The sequence below is a fragment of the Ranitomeya variabilis genome, chromosome 1, assembly GCF_051348905.1.
Source record: "Ranitomeya variabilis isolate aRanVar5 chromosome 1, aRanVar5.hap1, whole genome shotgun sequence".
NCBI classification, from domain to species: domain Eukaryota; kingdom Metazoa; phylum Chordata; class Amphibia; order Anura; family Dendrobatidae; genus Ranitomeya; species Ranitomeya variabilis.
This window is the reverse complement of record NC_135232.1, coordinates 1109540625-1109548296: the sequence shown is the minus strand read 5'-3', so window position 1 is coordinate 1109548296 and position 7672 is coordinate 1109540625. Positions and strand designations below refer to the sequence as shown.

The following is a 7672-nucleotide window of genomic DNA, read 5'->3' as shown; positions in this document are numbered from 1 at the left end:
AGCAGGAGTGGGGTGATTTTGCAGGCTGGCATGAAGGGGTATTCCAATGTACGGTGTGCTGCTGCGGGGGGTGTCCGGCGTTGCTGCGGGCTCTGCCGACATTTTGTGTAAGGCCAGAGCCCCCGCAGTTCCATGGTTTACTATGCGGTGGACTCCGGGAAAATGGCCGCCGGGGCAGCGCATGCGCAGATGGAGATCTCGGCACCAAGGTCTCGGGAGATGAGATCTCAGTGCTGCAAAAGAGGGAGAGAGAGCGGCGCCTGAGGATTCAAACACTGAGCAAGCGAGATTCTCTGATGGTTCGTGGGATTTTTAATTGAGGACCCATCTAGTAAGGAAAGGAGAGTTTTGGAAGCCAGACAGGACACGGGTGGATCAACTGGAGGGGATTCCACCCACACCTTCCGTAGATCCGATGAGAAGGGATATCTTGCCTAGGCTTCAGTCTTGTGAATCGTTTGTCTGGCCACTCCCTATGCCTCTGAAGTATGTCTTGAAACTCGGGATGAATGGCAAACACCCTATGCGGACGTTTAGTCCTCTTAAAGGACACTGCATGATCCGGAGCAGAACTAGAGTCCTTGTCCACCTTCAGGGTTTTGTTGACGGCCTCAATGAGATTATCCACCATCCACCTCTCGTGTCTCCCCTTTTCCTCATAGATTGTAAGCTTGCGAGCAGCAGGGCCCTCATTCCTCCTGGTATCTGTTTTGAACTGTGATTTCTGTTATGCTGTAATGTCTGTTGTCTGTATAAGTCCCCTCTATAAGTTGTAAAGCGCTGCGGAATATGTTGGCGCTATATAAATAAAATTATTATTATTATTATTATTATCCACTGTCAGTCTGTCACCAGTCCAGGTCGAGAGACTCATAAGATTCTTAGTCAGCATTTTGGTCGCTGCGAACCCCTGGTGAAGGGGAGCGAGTCGGAGCTTACGGAAGCCAAGGCGCAAGAGGGACCGAGAGACATACTATGGATGCGTTTTCCAACTGTCCATACAGTTAGGTCCATATATATTTGGACAGAGACAACATTTTTCTAATTTTGGTTATAGACATTACCACAATGAATTTTAAACAAAACAATTCAAATGCAGTTGAAGTTCAGACTTTCAGCTTTCATTTGAGGGTATCCACATTAAAATTGGATGAAGGGTTTAGGAGTTTCAGCTCCTTAACATGTGCCACCCTGTTTTTAAAGGGACCAAAAGTAATTGGACAATTGACTCCAAGGCTATTTCATGGACAGGTGTGGGGCAATCCCTTCGTTATGTCATTCTCAATTAAACAGATAAAAGGCCTGGAGTTGATTTGAGGTGTGGTGCTTGCATTTGGAAGGTTTTGCTGTGAAGTAAACATGCGGTCAAAGGAGCTCTCCATGCAGGTGAAACAAGCCATCCTTAAGCTGCGAAAACAGAAAAAACCCATCCGAGAAATTGCTACAATATTAGGAGTGGCAAAATCTACAGTTTGGTACATCCTGAGAGAGAAAGAAAGCACTGGTGAACTCATCAATGCAAAAAGACCTGGGCGCCCACGGAAGACAACAGTGGTGGATGATCGCAGAATAATCTCCATGGTGAAGAGAAACCCCTTCACAACAGCCAACCAAGTGAACAACACTCTCCCGGAGGTCGGCGTATCAATATCCAAATCTACCATAAAGAGAAGACTGCATGAAAGTAAATACAGAGGGTTCACTGCACGGTGCAAGCCACTCATAAGCATAAAGAATAAAAAGGCTAGACTGGACCTTGCTAAAAAACATGTAAAAAATCTAGCACAGTTCTGGAAGAACATTCTTTGGACAGATGAAATCAAGATCAACCTCTACCAGAATTATGGAAAGAGAAAAGTATGGCGAAGGCTTGGTACAGCTCATGATCCAAAGCATACCACATCATCTGTAAAACACGGCGGAGGCAGTGTGATGGCTTGGGCATGCATGGCTGCCAGTGGCACTGGGTCACTAGTGTTTATTGATGATGTGACACAGGACAGAAGCAGCCGAATGAATTCTGAGGTATTCAGAGACATACTGTGTGCTCAGATCCAGCCAAATGCAGCCAAACTGATTGGTCGTTGTTTCATACTACAGATGTACAATGACCCAAAACATAAAGCCAAAGCAACCCAGGAGTTTATTAAAGCAAAGAAGTGGAATATTCTTGAATGGCCAAGTCAGTCACCTGATCTCAACCCAATTGAGCATGCATTTCACTTGTTATAGACTAAACTTCAGACAGAAAGGCCCACAAACAAACAGCAACTGAAAACCACCGCAGTGAAGGCCTGGCAGAGCATCAAAAAGGAGGAAACACAGCGTCTGGTGATGTCCATGAGTTCAAGACTTCAGGCAGTCATTGCCAACAAAGGGTTTTCAACCAAGTACTAAAAATGAACATTTTATTTAAAATTATTGAATTTGTCCAATTACTTTTGGTCCCTTTAAAAGCAGGGTGGCATATGTTAAGGAGCTGAAACTCCTAAACCCTTCATCCAATTTTAATGTGGATACCCTCAAATGAAAGCTGAAAGTCTGAACTTCAACTGCATCTGAATTGTTTTGTTTAAAATACATTGTGGTAATGTCTATAACCAAAATTAGAAAAATGTTGTCTCTGTCCAAATATATATGGCCCTAACTGTATATTTTGTGCCTGAGTGCGGCCCCTGCAGGCCGACTGTTCTCGTGTAGAAGAATCTTTTAAAACAGGCAGACGGATGTCCCGACTGCGACAGTGATGAAGCCCACTCAGGGGGACTAGGTAGACTGGGTTCGGTAGCGGGGGGTGGGGTGGGGGGATGGCTCCTGTGCACATTCGGGGTTCACAAGCTTTGCAGAGAGGATTACTCTGTCCATTGGATAGCAAAGATTGACAGGAGGTACATGAGACAAAGAATACTGTATCGGTTTTTGGTAGCCTTCCTGGGTGCCTTAGAAAATGACATGGTGTACCCCAGAATATTCTAATTCTGCAAAGTGCCCCAGTGAGAGAGGAGTAATGCCCAGGGATATACTGCAGGGAAAACCTGTGTGTCGCAGTCCAGCTCTTACTCATGGTCCTGTGTGCCCAAAGCGATCCTCTGTTTGCTGGAAACCCAGCTGTGTGCAGCAGAGCACTTACCACACGGACATCCAGGGGATCACTGAGGAATCGCAGAGCCTAACCGCTCTGCCTGCAGGTCAGGTGCCGCAGATTGGACGGTGCAGCGACCCTCCATCCACGATCCCATTGTTAGGGATGTGGAGAGTGACTATCCGCCTCCTTCCATCACTGCTGTTCTATCAGTGGTGATGCAGTGGGGGCCGCCAAAGAAGCCTCTGTATATCCTAGGGGTTCACTCCCTTAGGATAGGACAGGGCTATTGTCTGTCTGTAAGACTGGCTTCAGAAGGTGGTACATGGAGGCGACACTCCATGTTCCCGTCTGTTGATGGTGCGGGGAGAGCGATGCCCTTATCCCCTTCCCGACCTGTGACACAGCGTATGCGTCATGAAAGTCGGAGCCAATCCGACCTGTGGCGCATATGCTGTGTCACAGAATGATCGCGTTCCTGCGGGTCAGGTGACCGGGGTCACTAAAAGGTCACACTGGGAAAGTGGCATTGCCCCCTTCAACCCCCCCGTGGCTACGATGGCTCTGATTGGCTGTTGAAAGTGAAACAGCCAATCAGAGCAATTGTAATATTTCACCAATGAAACTTGGTGAAATATTACAATCCAGCCATGGCCGATGCTGCAATATCATCGGCCATGGCAGGAGACCGCAATCTACCCCCGCCACCGACTGACGACGGTGCCGCCGCCGTCAGTCTTTCCTCCCCTCCATCCTGTCCTCCGCTCCCCCCACGGTCCGATCCCACCCCCCAGTACCTCCAGTCTCGGTGTCTGTCCGTCTTTCCCCATGGGCGTCCCCATCTTCCAAAACGGCGGGCGCATGCGCAGTGCGACCGCCGAATCTGCCGGCTGGCAGATTCATTCATTCATTCATTCATTCAAGGTACATTTTGATCACTTTGATACAACCCATCACAGTGATCAAAATAAAAAAATTAAAAAAAGCAAATAACCCCCCTTTATCGCCCCCATAGGTAGGGAAAATAATGAAAGGTTAGGGTTGGAATTAGGGTTAAGATTAGGGGTGTGTTGGGGTTAGGGATTAGGGTTATGGTTGGGATTAGGGTTGGAGTTAGAATTGAGGGGTTTCCACTGTTTAGGCAGATCAGGAGGTCTCCAAACGCGACAGAGCGCCACCATTGACTCAAGCCAATCTTGCGTTCAAAAAGTCAAACGGTGTTCCCTCCCTTACGAGCCCCGACGTGTGCCCAAACATTTATAAATTCTGTGAAGCACTTGGGGGTTCAAAGTTCTCACCACACATCTAGATAAGTTCCTTGGGGGGTCTAGTTTCCAAAGTGGGATCACTTGTGGGGGGGTTTCTACTGTTTAGGCACATCTGGGCTCTGCAAACGTAACATGACGCCTGCAGACCATTCCATCAAAGTCTGCATTTCACAACGTCACTACTTCCCTTCCAAGCCCCGACATGTGCCCAATCAGTGGTTCTCCCCCACATATGGGGTATCAGCGCACTCAGGACAAACTGGACAACAACTTTTGGGGTCCAATTTCTTCTCTTACACTTGTGAAAATAAAAAATTGAGGTTAAAAATTATTTTTTGAGGAAAAAAATTATTTTTTATTTTCACGGCTCAGCGTTATAAACTTCTGTGAAGCACTTGGGGGTTCAAAGTGCTCACCACACATCTAGATAAGGTCCTTGGGGGGTCTAGTTTCCAAAATAGGGTCACTTGTGGGGGAGCTCCAAAGTTTAGGCATACAGGGGCTTTCCCAACGCGACATGGTGTCCGCTAACGATTGGAGCTAATTTTCCATTCAAAAAGTCAAATGGCGCTCCTCTTCCGAGCCCTGCCGTGCGCCCAAACAGTGGTCCCCCCTACATATGGGGTTTCAGCGTACTCAGGACAAATTGGACAACAACTTTTGGGGTTCACTTTCTCCTTTTACCCTTGGGAAAATAAAAAAAATGTTGCTAAAAGATCATTTTTGTGACTAAAAAGTTAAATGTTAATTTTTTCCTTCCATGTTGCTTCTGCTGCTGTGAAACACCTGAAGGGTTAAAAAAAAACTTCTTGAATGTGGTTTTGAGCACCTTGAGGGGTGCAGTTTTTAGAATGGTGTCACTTTTGGGTATTTTCAGCCATATAGACCCTTCAAACTGACTTCAAATGTGAGGTGGTCCCTAAAAAAAGGTTTTGTAAATTTTGTTGTAAAAATGAGAATCGCTGGTCAACTTTTAACCCTTATAACTTCCTAACTAAAAAAATTTTTTTTTTTTTGTTTCCAAAATTGTGCTGATGTAAAGTAGACATGTGGGAAATGCTACTTATTAACTATTTTGTGTCACATAACTCTCTGGTTTAACAGAATAAAAATTCAAAATTTGAAAATTGGTAAATTTTCAAAATTTTTGCAATATTCCCACTTTTTTTCACAAATAAACGTAAAAATTGACCTAAAATAACCACTAACATGAAGCCCAATATGTCACGAATAAACAGTCTCAGAATCGCTAGGATCCGTTGAAGCGTTCCTGAGTTATTACCTCAAAAGGACACTGGTCAGAATTGCAAAAAATGGACAGGTCATTATGGTCAAAATAGGCCGGGTCATGAAGAGGTTAAGGGACCCGTAGCCCCTAGAATAGAGCTCTGGTATGGCTATAGATGGTGCAGGAGGGGGTACGAGGAGGTGACACTCCACGTTTCCGCCTGTTGGTTGGGGAGATCGGAACCTTTAAGGGATCCGTCGCCCCTATGATCCCTGCGAAAAATTGGTAAAAAGTATAAAATAGAATAAAAAAAAAAAATAAAAAAAATTGTGGTCTGAATCTAAGACCCGTGTGCCTCCTACAGACACTAAGCAAGAACTGGTTCAGCTAGAGCTAGTGTATGGGTGTATACTGCAGGGGAGGAGCTTAATCTTTTTCGTATTCACTTAGTGTCAGCCTCCTAGCGACAGCAGCATACACCCACGGTCCTGTGTCCCCAATGAGGCGAAGGAGAAATGACCTTTTCTTTTACAGTAAAACCATTTACCGTAAACTACAGCTGAACTACAGTCCGATACTCAGAAAGCGTTCCCCACCCAACTGCATGGGTTCTGAAGATGAAGTAGACCAGGCTTCCCTTGGCCCAGGACCTACTGCACATTGGGGTGTCTCTGGCGAACACGGCGATCCGCCCGGATAGCCAGAGACATGGCCGCCTCGAGGGAAGCCGGCGTCTCATACAGGGCTAAGGCATCCTTCACCCTTACTGATAGCCCTTCATGGAACTGGCTACGGAGCGTGGGGTAGTTCAATTTAGCGTCAGTGGACCACCTCCAAAACTCAGAGCATTACTTCTCCGCCAGCCGGTCTCTCTGCCGAAGCGGACGTAGTGTGGACTAGGGAGACGTGGTCAGAGTCATCATATATATGACAGAGCGCCAGAAAAAATGTCTCCATTGTCTGGAGTGACTGGGAATCAGACAGGAGAGAGCGAGGAGCAGCAAGATTATGATCTCCACCCGTTGCTCATCGGTTCCTGCGGAAGGACATAACCTTAAGTATAGCTTACAGTCCTCCCAGAAAACAAAAAACTTGTCACGTCTCCCCTCCAGAGACCTCTCAGGAAAAGCGATCTTGGCCTCCACTAAGGGTTGCATGGGAGTCACGGTCCCCAAACCTAATATGTTAGGGTGCTGCAAAACGCACAGTGCGAAGATCTGTCACCTCCAGGCTGAGTTGCAGCAGTTGCCCTGTCAGAGCAGTGATAGGATACATGATTGATCCAAAAGCCGTTTAGGTCAGAGCTAATGTCACGACTCTTGTCAGGTGTCCCGGTACCAGAGGATCCTGCCCTGTCACCAAGGCTAGGGGCACCCTAAGCTTGCCCTGTTCCCTGTATTACTTCGGATGGTGAAGACGCCGGGCCACGTACCTTGCCTTAGCTCCTGAATCCGCCCTCAGTCTGTACCCTTCCCCCACCGAGGGAAGAGGGGAGTAGTAGTGTACCATAATACATCAACCAGACTAACAAGGTAATACAAACAGGGATAAATGAAAAAAAAAAACAATTATACAAATATACTCACAGAAACAACAGAGGTATATACCGGGGAATGGAGGATGGGGTAAAACCAAAGTAGGAGAAGAAGAATAATTAGCACACATCCAAAACCTGGCAACAGTCACAGATAAATCCACCAAACACCTTCTCAAATAACTACCAACCAACCAGCTCCAACCAGGCAGCATAAGCTATCTTTGACAATGAGTGTTTGCCAGGGCTCAGATTATGTAGGAAATGGGAGTGACCAACAGTGAACAGCTGGGCCTTAATGCAGGAAAGCTTCCAGGAGCTCTGAACTGAGCAGATTAATCCCTGCACTGCTGAAAATAACCTGCATCGATTAATATGAAGGTGAAGTGCTTCTAATCAGTCCAAGAGTAGGATAAAACCAACGCTGCAATCTTCTGGCTCCTCTATATCGCGGTAAACCCGAGACACCTAGCTGGAAGGACACAAACAAAAAAAGGCTCTTTCCTCCAGGAGTCAGTAACGGACAGCTACTTAAGAAGACATCTTCTAATGTCTAGCGT

The 7672-nt window shown here is 46.5% G+C and overlaps 1 protein-coding gene across 1 annotated transcript in view; it reads right to left on the bottom strand.

Annotated features, from left to right (window-relative positions):
- RNF4 (ring finger protein 4) overlaps nucleotides 1-7672 on the bottom strand; it is a 56663-nt gene that overhangs the window by 9021 nt on the left and 39970 nt on the right. The window lies entirely within an intron of this gene.